At 41.8% G+C, this 26,874-nt stretch overlaps 1 protein-coding gene across 6 annotated transcripts in view; it reads left to right on the top strand.

The window, feature by feature from the left end:
- The window catches only part of elmo1 (engulfment and cell motility 1 (ced-12 homolog, C. elegans)), a 104,942-nt gene that overhangs the window by 11,634 nt on the left and 66,434 nt on the right, over positions 1-26,874 (top strand). Inside the window, exon 1 of one of the 6 annotated variants that reach the window (XM_026157084.2) lies at positions 17,496-17,696. The exons of the other annotated variants lie outside the window; for them this stretch is intronic. The gene's annotated coding sequence lies outside the window, so the exon portion shown is untranslated. Of the gene's footprint in view, positions 1-17,495; positions 17,697-26,874 lie in introns of those variants that run through there. 6 annotated transcript variants of the gene reach the window in all.

The following is a 26,874-nucleotide window of genomic DNA, read 5'->3' as shown; positions in this document are numbered from 1 at the left end:
ATACCAGCAGTCTTTCAGTAACAGGCTAATGGATAGAGGATAGCTTATTGTTCTCTACTATTAAAAGGTGCTTTTTTCCCCCTCTTTGAAACCTCTACACTGAAGCATACCCTCTTCCAACACCATTTAGCTTTCCAGTGATATTTTTTTATGAGTTCAATAAGCCCTTTCAGTGCCTGACATCTTCCTGTGAGTATCTGAACCATTTATTTCAAGTAGGACAAGTAAAAATAGCCATGAATCAATCTCAAATGTTCTCGGGCTTTTTGCACATCTCAATCTAGGCTACAACCCAACAGGGGATAGAGCATTCAAAGCTGGGCAGAATAACTGGCACTTCGGTGGAGGGGCACAGTCATTAAATACATGACTGGTGGCAACAATTTGGACTTTGACATACTTTTAAAAGCCATTAAAGGTGCAGCGGCGGATTATGATTTGTTGAGTTATGATGATAATACGACCCTTTGGTTATTACATGCTTCAGTGGAGATGGTAATCCTCTGATACAATTGATTTTAGTTTAAGTGCAGACCATGTTTCCGTTAGAAGATGTATCTTTTGAAGTTAAGTGTGCAACACTGTAGCAGCTGCAGACCAAATTATCAGTTCCCCTGAAATGTCACAGTACGATACAGAGTGGTTTTTGTTCAGTGCAGGGATGAGAAGCAACGTTCAAGCGGGGGAAGAGCAATTGTTTCATGTAGGATGCACATGGTAGGAAGTTGTGTTGTTTAGGTGTCTTGTGCCTAGGTGCTATATAAATACTGTGAAAGCATAAAAACGCTCAATTGATGGAGAAATACATTTTAAAAATCAGTATGTATGCAATGTGTGCTGCCAAACGCACCCTCAGAACTTCCTTAAGATTCATTCACACATTTACAGTCAACGCCCTCAGCCACCCTCACAGCATGACCCGCTTGGGCCCTCTGTCGAACCTTAAGTCACCTTAAGAAGAAAAGGCTCTTTTAGCGCTAAAATTTCTCAGTTAACAGCAAATAGAAAATCTTCAGCTGTTGGTTGTAAGAGTGAGCTCAGTGGCCTTTATGCCCTTCCATCTGTTGGATTGCTCTTTATTTTTTATTTTTCTGACCTAGGATATACTAATGCAGGATACTAACTACATGTTGATCTTAAACTTCTTTTGCAAGTCATTTTCCTCGGTGCTTTGCATTGCATAAAAAATTTCCATAAACCTCAGCTAATACTGCTGAGGCTCTATGTAAAATGAGAGATGTTAAAAAGTGAATGTCTCATTCACATCTGTGTCAGCTTCCACATGTTCATCTGCATATGCTTGTGCTGCTCTCATTTGCTGCTCTTGTCTGGCGTTCAAAGACCTCATCCTCAAAGGGGCATGAGCGGCAGCAGCTGACTTGTATTTAACTCTGCAAACGTGCGGGCGCACAAACACACACGAACTATTTGATCTGAGCTAAAAATCCAGAAATGTAAACTCTAAACGAAAAGGACACTATGATGTCTGAGCGGCGAACAGGTGGGTGGCGTCTCTCTTTTAACCCCGGCCCCGTGATCAGCTGATCACAGCTGATCACCGGCTGACAACGTTTAACCCGAGCAGCGAAAGTCCGCGGTGATCTGAAAATGATGTGCCGGGAGTTGTGCCATTCTCGGCCGCATCAGTAACCCTCGAGCTCCCGGCTAGCTATCAAGCTGGTGGGTAGCAGACGTCTCCGAAAACGTCGAAGCACTTTAGCAAAGATGCGATATCTTGATAAACCGAGCAGATATTTGATGTTTACTAGTGATGGGCAGATGAAGCCCCATGAAGCACTGAAGCTTTTCATCCAATTGGTTCACCCCAACGCGAAGCTTCATGAAGCTTCATTTGCTCTAGCAGGACACCTACTGGACGTAAAAATAATAGCTGGCATGAATTTGAAGAGTGTGGCATTTTGCACACAGCCTGTAAATGTCAACAACAAAAGGAGTGTGTAAAACACCTATAGTGTAGTGATGGCAGTATACTGTGTATATTTATGCTGGCAGTATGGAAAATGATTATTTGCGGCAAAGTTCGAACCGCTTCATGAACCAGTCACGTGGTACAGCCGGGCAGCGAGGCTTCGGACGTCATCATTTTCAGCTCCTCCCATAAATGAAGCAAGCCTCGATACGCGCTTCGCGGAAACGCCCCCTCCATTACTCGACACACGCTCCGAAGCCTCGATACAGAACGTCCCATCACTAATGTTTACACAACTACTTTCTCGCCTGAAAATATGTTAAAAGTTTATTTCGTGACCCAGAAAGATTAATAAGAGTAATTTTTAAAACTTAGTAGCGGCCGCCATTAGCCGGAAACTGGAGCTTGGCTGGGCCGCGCTATGAATTCTGGGATATGGTGGGCCACGAAGGACACACCCGACCCATCCTTCAAATTCGGAAAAAGGAGCACGCATTTGTCGGCTGCATTCGGAGGGGTCTACGAATTTGGACAGCCTTCGGCGCGTCGCTGTGACGTAATCGGTCTACAAATGCGGCCTCAGGAGAATGCAGCCCATGAATTTGGACACGACATATATTGCCAAAAATATTCAGTCACCCATCCAAATAATTGAATTCAGGTGTTCCAATCACTTCTGTGGCCACAGGTGGATAAAATCAAGCACCTGGGCATGGAGACTGCTCTTACAAACGTTTGTGAAAGAATGGGTCGTTCTCAGGAGCTCAGTGAAGTCCAGCATGGTACTGTGATAGGATGCCACCTGTGCAACAAGTCCAGTCGTGTCTAAATAGTCCAGTTGTTACTAAATATTGGACAGTCAAGCGTTCGTGGTATTATAACAAAGTGGAAGTGATGGGAATCTCAGCAACTAATCCCAGAGGTCTGCCAACTTTTTGCAGAGTCAATCACTACAAACCTCCAAATTTCACGTAGGCTTCAGATTAGCTTAAGAACGTGTACAGAGCTTCAAGGAATCTGTTTTCATGACCAATCATCCAAACGTTACATCACCAAATGCAATGCAAAGTGTCGGTTGTTGTGGTGACGGAGACGTGTTCTCTGGAGTGATGACTCACACTTCTCCGTCTTGCAATCTGATGGGCGAGTCTGGGTTTGGTGGTTGCCAGGAGAACAGTACTTTTCTTGCTGCGTTGTGCCAAGTGTAAAGTTGGTGGAGGGGGGGTTGTTTTTTAGCAGTTGGGTTCGGTCCCTTTGTTTCAGTGAAAGGAACTCTTAATGCTTCAGCATACCAAGACATTTTGGATAATTTCACGGCCCCAATTTTGTGGGAACAGTTTAGGGAGCGAGTTTGGTATGGAAGAACTTGCCTGGCCTGCACAGAGTCCTGATCTCCAGCTGATAGAACACATTTGAGATTAATGAGAGCAGAGGCTGCAAACCAGGCGTTCTTGTTCACCATCAGTGTCTGACCACACAAATTCCCTTCTGGAAGAATGATCCAAAATTCCCATAAACACTTCTAAACGTTGTGGAAAGCCTTCCTAGAAGAGTTGTAGCTTTTACAGTTGTAAAGGGTGGACCAACATCGTATTAAACCCTATATATCAAGAATGGGACATCGCTCAAGTTCATATTCACATCAAGGAATACTTTTTACACTATAGTGCAGACTTAAAAGTACTTATATTAACTTTTTGCTTTATTTTTTTAGCATTTCCTTATTCCCATATTTCTTCAGCAAAGAACTTAGAATTGGCCAATTCCCGTGATATTTTCCATGTATATTGCTGTTGTGAAATCGGTGCAAATACTAATGACTGAAATGTAACCCAAGTGCTGCACGATTCATTTATCCATAATTTCATGTCAACTTGTTTTTGCATGGCAACAGTTCTGCAGTTGTTAGGGAGCAGCAAACAGCTCTTACCCATTAAACCAAGTGCTTCTAATTTGTCCCCACATTGCATCAGTAAATGACAAAACTGTGGTGCACGGCATGACAGGCTTTTCACAATCGGGAAACAAAAATAGAAGTAATATGTGTCTGTGTGTGTTGGCAAGAGAGAGAAAAAACAGTGTTGAATACTAAAGAGTAAAAAGCCAAAACAAAATGAGCTTTAATCAAGGAAAACTCGCATTATTTATTAGGAACTGGAAAAACTTCAGATTTTCAAACAATATTTTCCTCATTTGCGGTGGTTTCATAGGGTGGAGGTTAACACATTCACTTAACGCATGAAAGATCCCCAGTTCGAGAAAGTTAGGAAACACAGAACCACACGAGAGTTGTATTAGGAAAAGCATCCAGCATAGAAACTGGTGTCAAAGTATGCTGATCCACCCCCGCTGAAACTTACCTGTAGCAGGGTAACACTGCATGTCTGAACTTTTCTATTACCTTAAAATTATGATTAAAAGTGTCCAAAAAATCCTACCTGAGCAATGTTCAGTGTGTGTGTATGTGTGTTGTCATGCACACAAACATTGAATTCTGCGTTTGAACAACCCAATAACAGTCAATCAATGCTTCATGGGAAACTTTACAATGCAGTCTGAGTTTGAGGGAGAACATCCAGCATCTTCCTGTGTGCGCATCTGTGTGGGTCCCTCTGACGCCGACACAATACCGTCTGAAAGCAGTCCCGGTTTGTATGTTTGTCTAAATGCCGAACAAAAAGAAAGCCTTGCCTTAGCAGCTCAGCAGCAATCATTTGCAATGGAAATTCCCTGACCCGGGATGCCCAGTCCTTCACATCCCATTTGATTCAATGGAGCACATGCCAACTCTGCCAGCGCAGTGAACAAAGAGAGTTAAGCTCATAATATGTAACAAAACAGGTCTGAAAGAGCTTTCTAGTCATCAGCTTAACAGTAACCTTTCATTTTAAAACCTGAAGACTGTAGTCATATCTGTAATGCCTTTCTCATCACACTGTTAATATCTATATCTTTTTTTGTTAGTTTTTTAAATAATATGCTGTATGAGCAATTTTATAGTTCCTGTCTTTTTGTAAATGGTTAACCTAAATCTGAAATCATCTCAAACATACCTCAGCAGATAATAAGGCAGCCAGTCCTCCTTTTGTTCAGTTGTTTGTTACCTCGCCACACTCCACCTGATGAGTTGTTCAAAGCGTCCACGACTAGTTCTGGTTCTGTAAGTCAGCGTATGCTCTCACTGTTGTGACAGCTTTTTTCTTTTGCTGCTGAAAAAGATGTAGAACACCAGCACCTTTCAAAGCATCACAGTCAAACATTCCAGTATGTGAACAACAGTAATAGGAATAGGATGGTTATATCATCAGATCTAACTTGTGGACCAGCGTGTAAGGTGCAGAGCTGTTCAACTGTGGCTGTTCAGGCACACATTCGCTAAAAATGAAAGGATTTATTTGAAAGCTGGGCTTGAATGGTGTGTTCGCTCCTGTTTGTGTATGATGCAATGCAACAAGTAATTTTTTTGTTTTGTTTTTTATATTTTCCAGTGACCACTCATAAATCTGTTTCTCTTGTCATGGTTTAGGCATATAACCAAAGATATTTTAAAGCGCACATGAAGTGGGTGCAGTTGTTTCTCATTTAGCCATAGACGGTGTAAAAGATGATGAGAGGGGCGGGTCTGACTGTGAAACTGCTTGCTCATTGGCTAACAACTTGTCAATCGCAAGTCGTTATCCAAGGCAGCTATTTTTTTTATTACCCCTCAGCCATAATCATGTATTATCATCACTCTGCTGGGCGGGAGAGCGACGTGGACACTCAACTTTGTGAGCACGAGAACGAGACGATGTAGGATTTTCAAATTCGTACCACAAGTGCTTCTATTAAAAATCTTAGACGAGTTTGAATCACAGTGACCTCAGCCTCAAGGTCAAGGTCAGAGGTCGAGTTTTTTTTTCTGTTTTTTTTTTTTTTTAATCTTCTGAATCCAATAAAAGTCAAGACGGAAGTTACAGAGGATCTTCAAATTTATACCACATCTACTAGAAGGCTGAAGTGTAGCATTAGCAGCCGTCAGTGTTTTTTAGTATGATATAAATGCGTGACTGAGGCCATAAACTCAGCAGGAAAGTTCTGACTGAGGTCAAGTCAGAAAGTCTTTTCCCCATAGACTTTTATGGGACCAGAAGACGTGTAGCAACTACAGCTGTCGCCATCCAGTGGCCTTCAGATAAAATCCAGGTTTAAGCTACGTCCGTGTTTTACACGGTCAGCGTATATAGTGTAAAAGAGTGAACTTTACACCGTTATACTTTTTCAGCCTAAGGCCTCAATTTTACTCAGCTGCAGACAAGAAGAGCTGGAGATCAGATGGCCGAGTAGTTATTAGTCCTGTTGTACTTCTTTGAAGTCTGCCACCTTGAGCAAATATGTACTTGGTGCATTGTAATATAAATTCTCCACGGAGAAGTGTGCGCAGTCACAATAACACACACGGGCACGCCGAGATCTGCACGGACCCTCACGTTCAACATCTGATTAAATCTACGTGATGTGGAGGCGAGCAGACATGTAATCCCTCCCTTACCTGAACCACAGGGGTTATAGAAGAGAAAGTTTGCTCTAAGATAATTTAGAAATCAGGGTCAGAGGAAAGAATGAACCATCTTTTATTTCTTTAAATCAGATTCGAGTCATTTGTTTTTTTTATCCCTCAGCCGTAAAAGGCTGTTGGGGTATTGTCATCACCCTGCCTTGCAGGCGGGCGACATGGACACCCAAGTTTGTGAATGAGAGTTTCAAATTGATACCATAGGTGTGTCTACTAAAACTCTTGGACAAGTTTGACTCTCAGTGACCTTGACGTTAAGGAGGTAGGAAAACCTTGTGAATGCAATAACTTGAGAACAAGGCAATGTAGGATTTTGAAATTGATACCATGCATGGATCTACTAGGAGGCTGAGAGGTACCACTGGTCAGTATTTTTAATGTCCTGGTGACCATTGAAATCAAAGTTAATGTAGACATTTCCTTAAATAAAACTGCCCACACAAGAGATAATACCAATATGGCTGGCGAATGGTGAGACTTGCTTCTGAAATACAATACATGGTATTAAGTAGTTGTTGTCAGTAACCTCAGAACAACCAGAACATTCTCTACTTTGCACATTTTCAAGCAGCAAAAATAAAATATAGTAGCAGAAAGATGAGCAGTTTAAAGTTATGCTTATATTTCCTGGTTAGTATCTTCATCTGTCCTCGTTGTTTCTGTTGGCAAGGTGGGCTGCGTGACACATTAAGACTAACACTCACAGTAATTAGCATAACATTGCCATACTGCCCGTGCTCTAGGGCAGTGCCGCTCTCTTTTCTCTCCAAAATGAGTGAAACTAAGCCTTTAGCTACAGTATTGTTCTTGCATAATCCCCTCTGCTCTATTCTGAGGTGTACACTTAGCTCACGCCTGGTCGGCAACAGTGCGTGTGCTCTGTTTTTGCAGCTTCGTAGGATCCTGAGTGTGCAAGTAACTTCCCAAAGCATCTGTCTTTTCTGTTTGCTGTTTAGCACACAGAAGCCGTACCAACACTTCCTTCCTTACGAGCAATGATAATCCTGTTGAGAGATGAATACCCTTCAAGAGCAGTTTTCACTTAGCTGCGAAGAGATAACTACCGTCTGTGTTTTATGAATGAGAAACCTCACAGAGGAGGCTATAAAAGACAAGTGCGATGTCTGTTGTCTCCAGCTTGTGTGCGCTGCTTGTGGTTATGTATGCATGTTTTCCGTAATAACCTTTTGTCCGGTGCATTTCTTTCCTGCCGTCTGGTGTATAATTTTAGCATTTTAGGAACACAAATTTCAGGGCTGATTATTGCTAAACTGCACATTTGAGAGACTGCTTTAGCCTGACCTTGTTGAACTAATTTTGAAGAACGTTTTACCTTTTTAAGATATTTTTTTAACACGACAGGAAGCAATTTAATTATCCAATTGCTGCTTTTGTTAGGATTTTTTTATGACCTCAGTGGCAGTTTCAATGAGCCAGATTAGCTGGCATTTGGAAAAGCTGAGTTATTGATTTGCCCTCCAGAAACGAGGGTTGATTGGTAACATAGCCTGAAACTGGAGCTTGTTATAACTTGTTCCCTGTCCTAAATTCGGTTGGTCGGTTGTTTTTTCAATGAAGGCCAGTTTCATAACCTCAACCGTGTCAGTGTTTTAAAATAGGCAAAATGTTTACGTGGTTGTTTGCTTCTCTAAAATGCGCCCACCTAGAGCGAGGGGTGGGAGGGTTGTGTGATAGAGAGGTGCTCGGATGCGCTCAGTGTTCTGCTAGAGTAGTCAAGGTCACTGTATGATGGAGGCGGGTTTAGATTTTTTTGCTTGTGAATGAAAAATGCTGCGCTGGTTTCCTCCCTGTGTTACAACGCCTTCCACCTCCTCCAACACATACCTCGCACGACAATGGGACTATAGACCTAGTTCTATAACTTCCCTTTCTATCCAATCGAAAAGCCCCATAGACCCCCGCCTTGGTCATGTGACCTGACAGGGTTTTGTTGTGTGCCTACCATCCCCACTAAACACCCTCCACACACACACACACACACACACACACACACACACACACACACACACACACACACAGATGGGGGTCAAGGGAACTTTTTCAGGATGGCTTGTTCCTTGAAGCGTGGCCCCTGAGGCTCCAGCCCTTTGTTGTCTGCAGTGATCAGTCAGAGGGGAGCTCTGCTCAAACTCTTTCTGCCCCAACTCTCTGCCGCTTTTGAAGCATTGCACTTTAATGCTTTTCTTCATCACACACAGTTGTGGCTTTGGCAACTGTTACACACATTTTTATGGCGCTGAAGAAGAGATTTCATATTTGGTTTTGTCAACAGCGAACGGACATTTACGTTTCCGCAGTGGTTTTTTGATTTATTTCTTTATTTTTGAGCCAAAAGTTTGTTTTACCTCAGTTTTTAAAAATGTAAAAGACAGAAAGACAAAAGAATATATTTTGTATTAGATTTACATGTGATGTTCTTTCTCTTGATATGAGAGACTTAGAAAATGGTCATTGGTCACATTTGTTAATACTGCTATGATTGCTGCAACATAATTGTAGTACGCCTAATTCACAAATGTAAACTCACATTTATAAAATACGATCATACAAATACGAGTTTGGCTGGCTTGAGAAACTGAACGACACTTGGTCTAAATACACTAACAGCATCCAAAGTATTATCCTTCTTGTGTAATTCTGAAATATACCTGACCATTTTTGTTAGATGTTGGATAGGCTCAAATGTTTGCAATGGCTAACGTGTAATACTTAACCTCATGTAATGTAACTAACATTGTGCCTTGTAGTAACTATTGTAGGCTACTCGGCAACCATCCAAACATTTCATTCAGTGTCCTGCAAACAAAATATAATATTAGCATCTTCTCTTTTCAGCTGTTGTTGATTTTTTTTTTTTTTGTTTGCAGAATTGCTTTTTTTTGTAAGATTCTATATTTGTTTTGTTTTGTTGGTATTGAATTGGGTATTAAGAATCGTGTAATTCTGTTGATCCCAACTACTAAATTTCTGTTATGAAGACATCCCTACTCCCCACTTGATAGTCATCATGGTATCACATTTGGGCCGTTATTGTAAAGTGATTTATCTAAATGAACTACATCTATATCCTCACAAGTCAACTCTAATAAACACAGCATAAAGACTTCACTGAATTTTCCCCAAATAGGTTTTTAAACAGTCTTCTATCTCCCATAGATTTCAATTTCTTCAGGTCTTTGAGTGCTTTATCTTATATTGTCTCACTAAGCAGTTAGTTAGCTTGTAATAAATAACTTGTTATATGTCTGTGCTGCAATTATTACATACTGTAAAAAGTCAGTCGGCACCATTGTCAGGGTTTGTTCAACATCAAAGGTTTGAGATTATAAGACTCTAGCAACTACATTTTTTTTCCTTTCTTTGCTTACACCCCGTGAGTTTTCTGTGGAGCCGTTTATTTCTAATAAATATATTTAGAACATGACATTTAAATAGTGCTTGTGCATTTGAATACCTTACCTAAAGCCATTTCTACTGTTATGACTATAAATGTAGTCACATCAGTAGTAGTCAATCTGTTCCTTTAAGTATCCAGCCCCCTCTTTCCTGCTTCATTCTAACAGTCCAAAATATGTAAGTTGATTACACCCCATACCCTGCGGGCCTACAGCCAGACCAGCCACTGGAGACTGGAGACATGCATAGCATAACTGACATTTTTATCTCTTTAACCAGAATCTCTAGCTGAGGTAATTTAAGGTTCAGAAACCGCTGTTATCAACCTCAGGATTTCATTGAGGTCCGTTTAAAAATCCCGATGGTGAAGTCTGAACCAACCACTGGTTGAGTATGCGGAATTTTCTTTGGAGGAATTTGTGATGGTACTGTGTTTTTATAATAATTCTAAGCATGCATCCCATTATTATTACTAAGGGTCTAAGCCTGCCTTCCACTAAAGTAGACGTTAAGGTCTCTTTGCTGATTGCACACGTCAGCAGTGGTAACCATCCGGCACACTGATGGGTTTCAACCCAGCTGGATCCCAGCAAACTTAATGTTTCCTACCGCTGCGACAGATTACAAGTTTGGATCTACTTTTAAAGACAATATTGGATCACAAAGTATTTCCATAACTCAGTCCTACTGTTCTGTTCTGTTTGGAATAAATAAGCTGTGGAGACTGTGTGTTTGACCTGGAAAGGCTGCTAAGAAGCCCAAGAGCAGAAGGTCACTCTCACACTCTCGCACACACTTTTTTTCCTGTAGCCAGCAGTGGAAAGGCTTCCGGGGTAAACACCTAATTGCGAGCCTCTTTTCTGTTTTAAAGCTCTCACCGCCGACCTTGGTGCTGACTGATATTGAGTTATGTAATGGGCGAGGATGGCATGTTATTTTTAAATCTACAGAGAAAAGGGATTATGTTTGAACAGAGCACATCGCCTATTGTGTATCAGTAAGGAAAAAAAACAACGTGTAATAGTCACCTTATGCAACACCCTTGACAACGCGCACTGTAAGTGCTGATTTAAATATACACACAGGGGTATTTTTGATGATGCAGATCATGTTTCATAAGCGCTTACATATCCTAAAATATCACACTTTCCATTTAGATTGATCACAGAGCAGTGAGGAACCTCATTCATGATCAGTGGGTCACCATATTTATCTGTTCACTTCTCAGCAGTTTATGATGCATGGATGCTGTAAACACCTGATATAATTAGATAAATAAATACATTCAGTCATTACTCATTACATTGGTAAAGAGATGAAGGTACATACATAGCAACTTTTTGCATCTGTTATCGGGCCACTTCTCATTTGTTTGTCTATGTTTTAGAGTTGTGTTTAAAAGTATAATCATGGGAAGGAAGATTCAGAGCAAAATGTTAAATCCCCAACCAGTTGTTGAGTGGTTGCTGGTAGCTGGTAGATGAATTTGATTGCAAAGAGGTATACAGTGCTGCACCAAAAATCTCCTTGCAGTTGCTCTGGTTGCTAGACTGATTGATGCGGTTGTGACACCAGTTTGTCTACAAACGCTAACCAACCACCAAGTGGTAAGTAAACTTAAAAAACTGCAACACAAACCAGAACTGCCACCCTGTTTGCAACCAATTTCACCCAGTGACACCCAGCAACCACTTGCAAACCGTCTGGCAAAAACTGTTTTTTTTCCTGACAACCAGAGGTTACCGGGAGATCACTGGCCAGTCTCCAGACCTGTGTAATTGAGCCTTCATATGATACGCTGTGTTAGCCTTGTTCAGTTAGTGCACTGAACAAGGCTAACACAGTACAGTGCATGACTTACTTTCTTAAATTCCAACATTGCCTTTTCATCCTCAGTTTAAAGTTGGCATGGGTTAAGCGCCTGAGCCATTTGCATTATTAAAATGTAACTGTGTTATTTTTTTTTTCATGCATTACAGATAGAGAAAGGGCAGATGATAGAGTGACTGATGGTCTGTGAAGAGTGCTGACTGCAGCATTGTGCAGACAGATAACGATATGGGCAATTAAAACAATTTATCATTATACACAAAACAATAGTGTACAAGTGAGTTTCAATTACGCCAGAGTTTAAGAAACTTTTAGTTAACATAAATATTTGACCTTTCCCATTTTGAGCTTAAAAAAATGATATAAATAAACTTTTTAATACTAACTAAGCTCAATTTGTAATAATTTCTTCCTTTGTGTCACAGTAACCCTGTTAATTTAAATAATAGTGGGCACTTACTTACAGTTACTCATATTAAAATGAGAATACTGGTTATTAAATGTATTTGCATAAGGCTTTAGTGGTGACCTTTTCTCGATAGCTTGAGATTTGCCCCATAAGACTTTATTAATAAATTGAGCAGAGCATCACTCTGCACTCTCTTATCTGCATGTGGGTTGTCAGTCATCCAGGTCATGGCACTGCCTGTATCACTGAGAGGTGTGAACAGGGCAACCTCCAAGAGGAGAAGCCCACTATGGGTTAAATACCTGGGGCTCTATCAGTTTTTAAAATGAATGAAATGTGAACCTAAAAAATAAGCCGACTTGCCTCCATTTCAGTCGCATAAGACTCTTATCTGTGTCAACACGCCGATAATCAAAAACCCCAATGCACAATGGTGTCACTGCTCACTTTCTTCACATAAAGGGAATAAATAAAGCCTGAGAAAATAAACTGTAAGCATAATGGAACAAACATAAAACAGTCATGAAAACAGAACAGGCATAATTATGAACTGCAAGCTCTGAGCTTCCTTGACATGCACGCTGCAATATTAATAGATAAGTGCAGACTCTAGCAGACAAACATCTTCTTCCTGTCTTTCTTGATCATATTAAGTGCAGTAAGTGCTTGCATGCATATTTTTCTCAGCCTGACTGTGTTTAGATAAAAGAGCTGAATGCTTTCCTGACTACACATTACTGACACAAGACATCCATCCATCCATCCATCCATTTCCTTCCACTTATGCGGTCCAGGGTTGCAGGAAGGCTGGAGACTATTCCAGCTGTTCTATCAAGGCAGAGTACACCCTGGACTTATCACTCATCTATCACAGGACCAAGATGCACACACTTAGACTGAATTAGGAAAAAACAAACAAACAAACAAAAACCACTTTTAATTGGTATTTAGATTATTTGGGTTTACAGTACACCTGTCTGGTGTGCTGCACACACAGGTTTAGTCAATTGCCCCTGAACCTGTGTGCTATTACTACTGTCAGACAAGCAAGGAGTCAGCAGCACATTAGCGTGTGCAACGATGTTCCAGTCATTGTTATTCATAAGATAGTAAGTGGATACTTGCACAAAACTTGGCAGTGAAACTCAGCTAAAACACTGTATTTACATTTGACATTTTCTGCATTAAAATACGCCCAGTTGCGTTTGGACCAATTAAGGAGCTGCTGTCGAAAATTTTGTTCCTATTAATTTTGCTTCTGTGGTTTTGCAGACTGTTGCTGTTTCTGCTTCTGCTTCTTTTTCTGGCGGGTCACTTTAGGGGTCACCACCACAGCAGATCGTCTGTCTCCGTCTCATCTCCACCCTCAATATTCTCTGTGGTCTAATCGGTTGATGACACACTGCTTTAAAAGCGTCATTTGTAGAAAAATAATGACGACTATATTTTTGTGTTCTAATAACATTACTTTGATTGACGCTGTCATCGCGTAACTGTAGATTATTGTTTATCTTGATGGTTTACAGACCTAGCATATGCATGCATGGAGCATTGTTAATGATGATAAGGACTGGCAAGATGTAATTCATTTCTTTGTCCAGTAAGAATGGTCTACTGGTGCACGATAACTCCATTACAGGTTATCTCTCTTTGCATTTTATCTAGTTTAGAGTCTAAAGCAGGAAGTCTGTCTTTCTCAGTGCCCCGTTCAAACCCCAGGACTTTCCTCTTTTCTTTTTCTTTTTTTTTTTTTTGCAGGCTAATAGCTTGTGTTCATTTACGGCTGTAGTTTGATCATGCAAGTGAAACGTGTTACTCTTCTTAAGTGGAATAAGTGTGGATGTGGCTTTGAATAATAGATGAACCCCCGAAGTGTTATGGAATTATCTTGGCCTGACAACCTCCTCTGCAAGCACAATGTGGGAATGTGCCGATTCATTTTATGTTTAAAAAAGAGAAAGTCTGTGAATAAGAAAAGAAGCTTTTGAAACACCAGTCAATTGGATGACGTCAGCACCTCCCTGACTTTATTTAAAACCTGCATTTGCTTTAAATTTTCAGTTAACGCTTTGATCTACAACCATGTAGAAAGAAGTGCATCCACAAGCTCACATTCCTCGCAAACAGTGGTTATCTAGGCCATGGTCATAGAGCTGCTGACTGATATCCAGCTCCTGAATTTTATAAACAGTAACACTTGTTTTGAATATTTGCCCATGTGTTGTTGTTAATCAACATCTTGCTGCTATGTATGTGAAAACTTCTGTTTACTTTTCAGAAATAGGTCAGCATAGCTGGTAAATGAAACAATCAGCTTTAAATTATTAGTATTCTAATATGCCAAATTCTTTGTTTTTCCGCTGAGTAATAGCTGATTTTAAGCTCTCACAGTACTCTGCAAAAGTCTAGTCCATAGTTCTCCAGGCTTCATGAAGGACAGTCAAAGCTTTTCTTTGGATGCTGGCTGCTTTTTGTTCTGTTCTCCATTCTGATGATCCCACACTGCTTAAATAATGTTGAGGTCGGGGCTCTGGGGAGACCAATCCATGACCGATAGTGTTTCAGTGTGTGTTTTTATATCCAGCTATGCTTTTTCTGCAGTCTCTGTGTGTTTGGGATCATTGTCATGCATGTAAACTCTTCATCACCTCCATATATACCAGTGACAATTTGAATCAGACAGTTCAAACTTGGTTTCATTACTCCATAAGACTTGTTGCTGTTGATTTTCAGTTCAGTTCTTGTGTAATTTAGCATACCTCATCATTTTCTGCCTGTTTCCCTTCTTTGACAGTCACCCTTCCCCTGACACTATTTCTGATGAGGCTTCAGTGCACAGATCAACTGAAGGGCCACATGTATCCGGTGTCAGGTCTTCACTGGATTTTCCCCTATTTTTTAATTTTCAGCTACTGTTCGTCTGGTATAAACAGTTATTTATAGTTACTTCTTCTTTTGTCCTCTGTTTGTCCAGCTTCCTCAAAATTATTGAGGGCGCTCGGCAAACCATCCAAAAAACATACAAGTTTTTAAAGTGTACAAGCTTTTTAATAATAATAGGGAATCACCTTTTTGGTGTTAAAATACTATTTTATGCCTGTGAAACATTGTTATTTTTGAGACTGTTAGTAAATTCAGGTAAAAAAGTGGGGGGAAAATAAATGTATGTGATAGGCTGCTAGTTACAAAAGTCCCCAAAGATAGACACAAAACTAGCTCATCCCGTGGAGTTATGTGCTCTGATGTGCTTCAGTGTTAAGAGGCTTAATTTAAAAGACAAACAAAAAAAACAACCTCACAACATTAAACTGACAATGCTCTGGTAGGAAAGTGAGTAAAAAAGGCTTTTTGAAAGTCTGCAGAACTATTGCTCAAGACCACTTTTTAAAAGAATTTCAAAAGCTTTTGGCTTTTGAAATTCTTTTAAAAAACCAGCTAAGGCTGAATGGCCCAAGACTAGAGCCACAAACAGAGGAGACTGCTTCAGTCAGTCTGCTGCTTTTGGATAAACTCGACACATTTCAGATCTAACACAGAGATCATAAAATCAACTAACCAAAAAAAAAATATGTATGTGTAAACATTGCAGCAGGTCAATCAAGAGTTTTGAGTATCGACCCCCTCGTCACTTACATGCTTAAATTTTGGGTGGTACCATTTAGCGCCTTTTCTGTTCTGTTAACGAGGAACATTTACGGGCGGCTTAAATTCTTGTTCATCATTACGTAAACGTCTCAAAACACTTGCACAAAATAGTTTACTGAAATGCTGTCTGTCCACATGCTCAGAAAGGTCCGAGCATAAATATTTCCACCTCGTTGTGGTTTTTTTTCTTTCTTTTTTTCTTCCTTTTTTTTGAGGTTGTGTAGGTTTGGACTTTTTGTTCCATTTTGGAAGAGGGATATGCATATTAACTGCATTTGTGGAAATATGCCAAAATGAGCTCGTTAGAGTTTGACTTCAGATCATAAGACTTTTAACTCTGAAAGAATGGGGTGGTGTAATTTCTTCAGTAGTGTTGTGCAGTTTTTGAGTTTTAGTCAGCAGATGGTGACATGGAAGAAATGTCACGTTCGCCAACCTCGACAGATATGTCGTAGCATCCTGGATGAATCATGAGGGCTTAAAGCGACTACAAAGTCAGGACATTCAAGGAGGAGTTTAGATAGTTTGGACAGATTAATAAAGCTCTGGCGTGCTTCTCTCTTTGCTAGCTTTCGTCCTTCTGTCACAGTTTGCTGACAGTCAGAGTATATCCCAGATATTCTTAGCTCTATAGCCAGGACATAGGTCCTCTAAATATTTTCACTTCCTCAGGTCAGGATAGTTTCCAAGTTAGGCTCTGACGGCACGGCCGATCACATGACCGCTCATTTCGCATGCAGGCCTGTCATCTTGGTCATATTTCCGTGTCTTGGAACATGAAAGACTTAAATGAGGATATGATATATTTCAATTGGCATGTTTTGTTTTCACCGCTGCGGCTGAGCTGAAATGTTTTCCCGCTTGGGCGCTCGCCTTTCGGAGGCTCCCTGGAAGAACCGAGAGTCCCGACTGTTTGTATTTATGGGGCTGACTCTAACCAAAGTTGACCTCAGCCTGGGTGGAGCAAACATCTGTTTTTTGTATGTGTCGCTTGCACAGATGGCCTGTTGAGCTCTCAGCTGGAGATGAAGATGTCATCGTCTTGCACAAGCTGTAAATGTTTAATTTAGGCGTTTGGCCTGATGATCAGCGATCTTTTGTGACAGTATAAAACATCTGAGTCACTCTGTTGTTGCAGACTGTGGTAATTAGGGGGAGCGAGAGGTGGAAGTGAAAGTGTGAGCTGCACTGGTTGATGATATCTGAATCCATACATGAATTCATCGTTACTCTCAGCCCATGTTTTAATGCCAACATTTTAGATGCAGCAGCAGCTTGGCTCTTGAACAAGGGCGAACCTTGCTCTTTATTTTTGGCGTGCTAAATGTCACTGATAGGTTAGCTGTCTACTCTGACATATACACACAGAATAAGTCTTGGGCTTAATTTGTTGTGCTTGTAGATGGCTATTAAGGCTTCAACAGTTTAGACTAACACAGTGGAGCTGGAGTAGGGGGGCACTGATGGCATATTCATAAGCTATAATTACCCTTAAGTAATCCAGTCACCTCACTGAGTGTGTTTTTAATTCCTAGGCTTGAAACAGATGCATTGTTTGTCTTTCCTTGCATGTGAGCTTTAAGTTTTCTCGGCTGTTGTCGTCTTATCTTTGAATTTACCGCTTTTTTTTTCTTTAACAGACAGACCTGTTTCCTCCTCACTCGAAAAACGCCTACTTCCTCTACTTCCTCCTTCTGTCTCAGCACTCTGTCGGTTGTTCTTTTGCCTCAGGCGAAGCACTGCACAGACCGTGGTGAACTTTTTGTTTGTGGCTTGTGATGCTGAAGTCACTTTACTTGGAGGCAGATTGTCACACCGAAGTCGCCCTCTCCATCCTGTTATTGTAGTCGCATGCACAAGAAGCAGGTTGATTGGGAAGAAAGCTAAGAGTACTGGTGGATGTCTTGCGGGTGAGTCCTCAAGTCTTCAGTACTTTTCACTCTTTAAAAGGCTACACAGGATGCAGTAGGCCTCAGGGTGTGGCTCCGTGTGCTCCCCTGCCTCCTTTAATCTCCAGTGTGCCACCTCCTTAAGCACGGCCATTGTGCGGTAGGATGTTTGCCGTCTGGAGTGGTAAAAGTCTTGGTATGTCTGTTCCAAGAACAGGGAACTTTCGTGGGTTTTCCTCCAGCAAACCAAAGAAGAATTGCGCTGTCAAAGAACGGACGAGTTTAAAGACAGCTGAGCCTTGTGGCCTCGTAATTTGGTGGGATGGAAATGTGGTGTCAGTAGTTTATGATTTTGGATTGGCTAAAGAAAGTGTATGCTTACACAGCTGATAAATCTGCTGCATTGGAAAGTAATTACTTGGCAATATGAATGTTCCCTCACGATAAACATTAAGGATTAGTTTTGTGCTTTGGGGCCTAATTTTGCCTTAGATTTTTTTTCTATTTCTCTGTCTCTGTTTTTTTTGTCTCCTCATCACTAATAATTTCCGTGTTTTTATTACTTGGTTTTACAGAATATCATCCAAGTACCTCTAATTGTTTCTGATTCACTTGTTTACCTTAATTTGCCAGCTTGCTCTGCTCCGAGCGCTATACTTAGGCTATGTTTGTTCTGTGTTTGGTGGTGCATCATAGCTCCATGCTCATTTCTTTTCTTGTGTGTGTAGATTTATGTTTAAAAAAACACAGAGATGGTATATTGAGTGGCACATGTAAACTCATAAATGCAAAAGTCAGCTTGGTGTTAGCGGCATAACTGCCTTGAAAGAGATTGGCTGGCTGCTGCTGAGAGTTGCTACGAGCAGCTGGTAGCGACCTTTGACAGGATATCCTGCTAGTGTTGTGTGAGCGAAGGCGGTTTGTGACACAGAGGCCCGCTGAGAGGCACATGGGTCACACAGAGACTTTAGAAATTTTAGAAAATGGTCTATTACATAATAAAAATATTTTTAAAAAATGACTTGGCTAGATTGTTTTCTTTGTCTTGCTGGTATGCGAAGTCCCTCAGAACGTGACGCTTCCTGTTTGTTTGAATCTTGATGCCACATTTCTCAACCCTGTCCCTAGCTTTACCCTTTATGCCTTTGTCCTTTATTTGAAGCCTTTTTCTCAGCCCTTTGTCTTCCAATCAGTGGTTTTTCCTGTCGACTGGGTGTTAGGTATACGTGTGTTGTGGAAGAATGGGAAAACAACTAAATAAGCATGAAGATTTTAAGATTAAGTGTACTCTTGCTGTTATGCCTTTCATGGCTCTTGGGACTGTGCTCTGTTTTGTGTTGACACTCTATTCATCAGTGATTCCCAGCCAGGCGAGTTTTCTTTTTTTTTCCAACCTCCTAAATGGTTGAAGTGTTTAATTTATGCCAGCAGTAATAGTGCAAATGTAACTGAGCTGTAATAACTACTATTATGCACACTTCTGTATCGTTAATTCAATCATATCAAGTTAAAGTAACATATTTGGAACATGAAGCGTCAGATGGTGTTCATAGTTGATTTACCTTAACTACAGGGTGTGTTTTGTTCACGTTACACTTATTGTGAGCGTACATACATCTACTGTGTGTAGATGTCTAAAGGTGTCACCTTTAGAGCGACAATAACTCTAGGTCCTCTGCAGCACGACTGTGGCCTTTTGTCTCAACTCAAATAAAAGATGGTGGTCTATTTGAAGACACGCACACACACACACACACGCGCACACACACACACGCACACATATATACACAGACACTAACCCCTGCAGCTAGGCGGGCCCTTTGTAGAGGCATCAGATGAAGAGCTTGAAGGGGTTCTTTTGAAATCCAGCCAGCACACAGACTAATACAGACACACCCACACAAAGACAAAGTTACTGATCTCTCCATATACAATTCTTGAAGCTCTCATGCGAAAGCAATAAACATGAAACCTCTCCCACACTAATAGTTCACATGATACCGTGAAACCTTGTGGTGCAGACACACTTCAGGCACACAAGAGCTTGGGTGACCAGATGTGTTATGATAGGATTTTTTTACATTTACATTGCGTTTTGCTTGGTCTTTGTGGATATAGGGGGATAAAAAGGTCTTGTTAGTACTTGCACGTTTTGGTTTTCTTGAAGCATAATTAATACTGTTCAGCATGTGCAGGTAAGCCCTGATTCAGACCGCTCCAATCAGTCCCTTTCTGCTCTTTTGTATGATGAAGGTGAGCGCAGTAAAGACCACGATGATATTATATGTCACGTACCAGCTATTTGCTGATAAGTTTAATAAATCGCAATCGGTCAAGCCCCACCCACCTGCTGTTCAAGCCTTCTTTTGACAAGGGTCAGCCAATCAGAATAAATGTGGCTGAAAGGTAGTGGGAATGGCTCTCGAACCAGGAGCTGGTCAGACGATAAGTGATGTGCTGTGCCAAGGCCTAGCGAAAGAAATGGGGACTTCTTTGAACTCTAGTAGAACCACAGAATGATAACAGATCTCCATTATGTAAGTTGTAAGAGGTTGAAGTTATAATGATGAGCAGTTAAGAAACTTGTTACAATCATGACAAGTAAGATGAGTCAAATAGAGAGTTGTCTTGGAGAGTGGAGAAATTTGGCTACATTTTTTTACAACTTTAAATTATTTCTTTTTTAAAAAAAGAAAAAGGTAAATGCATTAATTATTAAACTGTGTATTTAACCAGACTTTAATAACCAAATAAAAACTATGTAAAAGTGTTACCCGATCAGACTGTGTAATGCAGGGATGGGGGCTTATTTTCCTAGGGTTCGGCCCTCCACAACAGTCCCAGTTTCTAATGTGCCCAGTCCTGATCCTGGGTGAGGGTGTTTGCACATAACAGCCTCCTCAGGTCGTGCTGCTTTAAATGCCACTTAAATGTCCGAGTTTGAGAGCGACACTGAGGTAAATGTGTTAAAGGCGTCTGACGTTCATCAAGTGCTGCTAGGCGACACATCACGGTGTTTAAAAAGTGCCGTCTCATGGTCTCTGTCACAACATTGACGCTCTCACAGAAAGTTTCTTGGTGGAGCAGCCCAGTCTCACCATACTCTAGCACAAGTCATCCTGCGGTCTGATACGTCCATATAATGCGATAATAACCCTTGTCTTTCTATTTTTAACCCTCTGTTTCGCCTTTTCTTTTGTTCTACTTTCTCAGATGTCTATAATGTGCTGATTTACTTTCTTTTTTGCTTTATTTCTGTTTTTTATTACATTTTCTCTGGCTTTCTATTTATTATCAGTACCCTTCATTTTAACTTTCTCTGACACGCTGTCGGCCCCGCTTTCATTTACGTTGCTTCTCGTAGCCTTCCTACCTCTGTTCCTACTCATGTTCCCTTGCCTTCACCTTCACCCTCCCCTCGTCCCTCCACAGATTGTGGGACCCTCCTATTACACATCATGAATTATTGAGGTGAAACCTAGTATTGCCTAACAAAACACAAGATTTCTCTCCCCTCTGTTTCCTCTGCTGTCATCATCTCTCTTCTCTTTACTGATGGCTTTGTTCCTTAATTTCTATCTCTGGCAGGTGACAGAATCACACAATAATAAACTGTTTAATGGACTATATGATTAAATTAAACTTATAAATGGAAAGATGCATAAATTGTACTTTGATAATTTCACAGTCTCAGTCTTTTTTTTGTATTTGTCATTTATTTGGGTTTAAATAATGTTCAAAAGCAAAACAGTCATAATCCTTTTCTCTGATTTTTTTACTTAAATCAAATAATATTCTCTCTCTAAAGAAAACTGGTACCCTCTCCAAAATTCCAGTATCAACAAGGCTCTAGCTTCTTCTGTTTATATGTAATCATGGGGAAGATAGATACTGTAACCCAGCACTAAATGCCTCCTGGTAACAGCAGGTGGGCGAGTGTATAAGGACAGATTAATTGCACACATGTACTTTCAAAGCTTACAATAACTTTGGGCTTGACTCTGGAACAGTTAGACTGCGGGTTCATTGTATAAGAGTCATGGTGCTGAATACAACGTGTAAATATGAAGATTGCACCAAGAGAATTAAAAAGAGAGCATCCAATAAGGCTTTTCTGGTCCTCGACTTACAGTACCATGTCAAATTCTGACCCTACATTCTGAATGTTGTGACAGAAACCCAGACTCAGACCGGTCAGTATATTTTTTTTCATCTTCTGTTGTCCAATTTTGATGAGCTTGTGCAAATTTCCCAGTTTTTCTTTGTTCTTAAACACTGCTCTCAGCTGACAGCAGGGGCACCCGGTGTGGTTTCTGTCCTGCAGCCCGTCTGCTTTAAGATTTGACGTTGTGCGTTCAGAGATGCTCTTCTGCATACCTTCAGTGGTTATTTGAGCAACTGTAGCTCAAAGATGTCTGGCCACTCTCCTTTGGCAGCAACTATCCAGAAAACTGCGGCTCAGTAGATAACAAAGCCAATCTGAGCCATGAGCTTCCGAAATATAAGCAGTATATTAAGCAGTATATTAAATGCCCGACCAGAGAGGAGAGGACATTAGACCACTGCTACAGCACGATCAGCGGGGCCTATCGCGCGGTGCCCCGCGCTTCACTCGGACTTTCTGACCACGTCATGATCCACCTAATCCCCGCGTACAGACAGAGGCTGAAGCTCTCCAAACCTGTCGTGAGGACAAAAAAACTGTGGAGCAACGAGGCTGTGGAGGAGCTTCGCACGTGTTTGGAGTCTACAGACTGGGACACAATGAAGGCTGCTTCTAACAGCTTGGACGAGTTTACGGACACTGTCACCTCCTATATCCACTTCTGTGAGGACAGCATTGTGCCATCACGCACCAGGGTGAGTTATAACAATGACAAACCCTGATATACTCCCAAACTCAAAAAGCTGTGGCTGGAAAAGAGAAAGGCGTTCAGAAGCGGAGACAGGGACTGCTACAGAGAGGCCAAGTACAGGTTCACTAAAGAAGTGGACATTGCTAAACATCAGCACTCTGAGAAGATGCAGCAGCAGATCTCAGAGAATGACTCGGCCTCTGTGTGGAAAGGTTTTAGGAATATCACAAACTACAAGCCTAAAACCCCCCACTCCACTGATGACTTGCTCTTAGCCAACACCCTTAACGACTTTTACTGCCGTTTTGACGAGCCATCAGGCAGCCTTCACACCTCCAACGGCCCCAACAATAGAGGCACTTTAGACACTAATTCCCCCACCTCTCCCCCCTCCATAGAGCCATCACCACCTTCAAACTGTTCACCTACAACACCCCCCTCCTCACCCCACACAAAAGAGGATTTCACACCACCTCCTCCGACCACAACTCTTCATATTCATGAAGCAGGTGTGAGGAAGCAGTTTAAGAGTGAATGCTTGGAAAGCTCCCGGCCCAGACGGCGTGTCTCCTGCCACCCTCAGACACTGTGCAAACGAGCTGGCCCCAGTGTTTTCTGGCATTTTCAACTCCTCACTGCAGGCATGTCATGTGCCTGCCTGCTTCAAGTCCTCTACCATAATCCCTGTCCCCAAGGAACCTAGGATCACTGGACTAAATGACTACAGACCCGTGGCTCCGACATCTGTGGTCATGAAGTCATTTGAGCGCCTAGTTCTCTCCCATCTCAAGACCCTCACGGCCCCCCTCCTGGGCCCCCTGCAGTTTGCATACAGAGCCAACAGGTCTGTAGATGACGCCATCAACATGGCTCTACACTTCATCCTGCAGCATCTGGACTCCCCAGGAACCTACGCCAGGATCCTGTTTGTGGACTTCAGCTCTGCCTTCAACACCATCCTTCCAGACCATCTCCGAGGCAAGCTTTCCCAGATGAATGTGCCTGATCCCATCTGCCGGTGGATCACCGACTTCCTGACGGACAGGAAGCAGCATGTGAGGCTGGGAAAGAATGTCTCGGACTCTCGGACCATCAGCACCGGCTCCCCTCAGGGCTGTGTTCTTTCTCCTCTGCTCTTCTCTCTGTACACCAACTGCTGCACCTCCACCCACCAGTCTGTCAAGCTAATCAAGTTTGCAGATGACACCACCGTTATTGGGGATGAGTCTGCCTACAGGAGGGAGGTTGAACGTCTGGTGTCCTGGTGCAGCCACAACAACCTGGTGCTGAATGCCCAGAAGACAGTGGAGATTATTGTGGACTTCAGGAAGCACACAGCCCCACTCCCCCCCATCATCCTGACTGACACCCCCATCACCTCTGTGGACTCATTCCGCTTCCTGGGTACCACCATCACTCAGGACCTGAAGAGGGAGCCCACCATTACCTCCGTCATTAAGAAAGCCCAGCAGAGGATGTACTTCCTGAGGCAGCTGAAGAAATTCAACCTGCCAACACGGACGATGATGCAATTCTACACCGCAATCATCGAGTCCATCCTCACCTCCTCCATCACCGTGTGGTACGCTGGAGCCACTATCAGGGACAAACAGAGACTGCAGCGTGTTGTGCGCTCTGCTGAGAAGGTGATTGGCTGTAGACTCCCATCTCTGCAGGACCTGTACACCTCCAGGACACTGCGGCGTGCAGCTCGGATCTCAGCTGACCCTTCTCACCCTGGACACAGTCTGTTTGACCTGCTCCCCTCAGGCAGGAGGCTCCGGTCCATTCAGAATCAGAATCATCAGAATCAGAATACTTTATTGATCCCTGGGGGAAATTATTTTTTGTTACAGTGCTCCATTTTAAACCAACATTAAGACAAGACAGACAATACGCTAACTAAGAATAGTACAATATATACATATATATACATACATACATACATAAGTCACTTATAAATAAATAGTTGGAAAAGAAACATGTGTAGTTGTAGCAGCAAACAGTGTGTTAAGTGGATGCGTTGTACAGGGAGATGGCCACAGGCAGGAATGATTTCCTGTGTCGTTCAGTGGTGCTTTTCGGTAATCTCAGTCTCTCACTGAACGAGCTCCTGTGACTGACCAACATGTCATGGAGTGGGTGGGAGGTGTTATCCAACATTGTCTTTATCTTGGACAGCATCCGCCTCTCCGACACCACCTTGAGGGAGTCCAGCTCCATCCCCACAACATTGCTGGCCTTACGGATCAGTTTATTAAGTCTGTTGGCATCTGCGACCCTCAGCCTGCTCCCCCAGCATGCAACAGCATAGAGGATCGCACTGGCCACAACAGACTCATAGAAAATCCTCAGCATTTTCTGGCAGATGTTGAAGGACCTCAGTCGCCTCAAAAAATAGAGACGACTCTGGCCCTTCCTGTAAAGTGCACCAGAACCTCTCGCCATAAGAACAGTTTCTTCCCCTCTGCTGTTGGACACATGAACAATAAACGTACGACTGTTCCCACCACTAACACATGACCCTACGCTGTGTTCACTGCATCATTCCATGTTTGGCACTGATCACCACCTGCACTCATGTATATATCTTTCTACGTAGCACTTTTAATTCTTATTCTCATGTATATATCTCATGTATATCTCATGCATATATCTTTCTACGTAGCACTTTTAATTCTTATTCTTACTTTTATTTTTTCATGTCTATTTAAGCGCAATTTATGACAGCATGTTTGCACTGAAGCACCGCAGCAATTTCCTAATGTTGTAAACCTGCTCAACATTTGGCAATAAAACCCTTTCTGATTCTGATTCTGATTCTGATATGTTCAGTTTTTGTACCATTCTCTGTAAACCCACGAGTTGGTTATGAGGGAACATTCCAGTAGATGAGCAGTTTCTGAAAAACTCAGACCACCCTGTCTGGCATCAACAACCATGCCACATTCAAAGGCACTTAGATCACCCTGCTTCCCCATTCTTATTCGCCTTGACCACGTCTACATGCCTGAATCCATTGAGTTGCTGCCATTTGATTGGACGATCAGATATTTGCATTAACAAGCGGTTGAATATATGTACCTAATAAAGTGGCCGGTGAGTGTATATGTATTATTTGGGTCAAATTCTGCAAAATAATATGTTTCTGGAGAGAGAAGCAGAGCACGGAGTGGAAAAAGAGGTCGATGAAAGCAATAAAACATCAGATGTGGTAGAAAAGCAGAGAAGAGAAAAGAAGCGGGGTCAGATCCAGAAGATAAAAAAAGATGGAATGAGCTCTTTATCCCGCTGGCCTGCTTAACCCTCTAGCAGAGTGTAAAATAAACACACTCAGTCACTCAAACTCAGCTAAACCAGGTTGCAGCAAATCACCTGCTCTGACATGATGAGCTGTGACAGCAGCTAGCGCGATAACAAGGTTCCATTTACAGTGTAAAGAGGCTGCAGCGAGATGCCAAAGTGACAGATAAGGGAATTGATACACAGACCACATGGCTCATGTAAATCATGATCTTTTGTAGATATGAAGGCAAACGTATACGGACGCCAGACATAATCCTGGTGTGAAAAGCTTGTTTCTAAGAAGCTGTTTGCAGGAGCGCGGCGTGTCGATCGCTAGAAAAACATGTTGATCGAATGAGTCCTGGACCACTTGTAGCTCTGGTGTGCTATGTGTGTTGAAACGTTGTGTTTCTCAATTAAATTGAAGCTTTAGATAATGTGTGCGTGTGTGTGGCCTGGTACGTGCACATGTGTGTATTTCCAATCAATATGCCTCAAGGCAGTCCATCTTTGAGTCATCTGAAGTTCTTGGAAGATGATGACAAGGTGCTGGGAACACACACATACAGATACAAACGCACAAACACGCACACACTTCTCATCCTTATTGGAAAAACCAAATCCTGTGTCAGGAGAATGAGCTTGTGCTCTGACTTAAGGTACAAACAAGTCTCTCGAATTCTTCACTTAATGGATCTTCCTGTAATTTTTGGTTATTTCTTTGTGTTATCACAGCAGGGTACTCGGTGAACTGAGCCTAAGTCTTGGTGCAAACATATCACAGTAGCTATCTTTGGCATTTATGCACTCCAGTTTCATGTTACTCATCAGATCCTGTTATGTCTGTGATAACATCAACAGAAATATGTCCCAGTGGACTTTATTGTTTGCCTTTAGTTACAACTGGAAGTCCCAGAAATTGCACTGGTAGGTTTAGTTAAAGCAATACGAAACAATTACATTCAAATAAACTGCTTTACTTATTTACTTTTTGTGAGTGTTTTTAAAAGACAAAAAGGGGATTGTTGATTAGAGAAATTATTTAAAAACCCAACATT

This window comes from Astatotilapia calliptera, chromosome 22 (genome assembly GCF_964374335.1).
Source record: "Astatotilapia calliptera chromosome 22, fAstCal68.1, whole genome shotgun sequence".
In the NCBI taxonomy this organism is placed as follows: domain Eukaryota; kingdom Metazoa; phylum Chordata; class Actinopteri; order Cichliformes; family Cichlidae; genus Astatotilapia; species Astatotilapia calliptera.
Note: the sequence above shows the minus strand (reverse complement) of the source record. Positions and strands in the feature narration are given on the sequence as shown.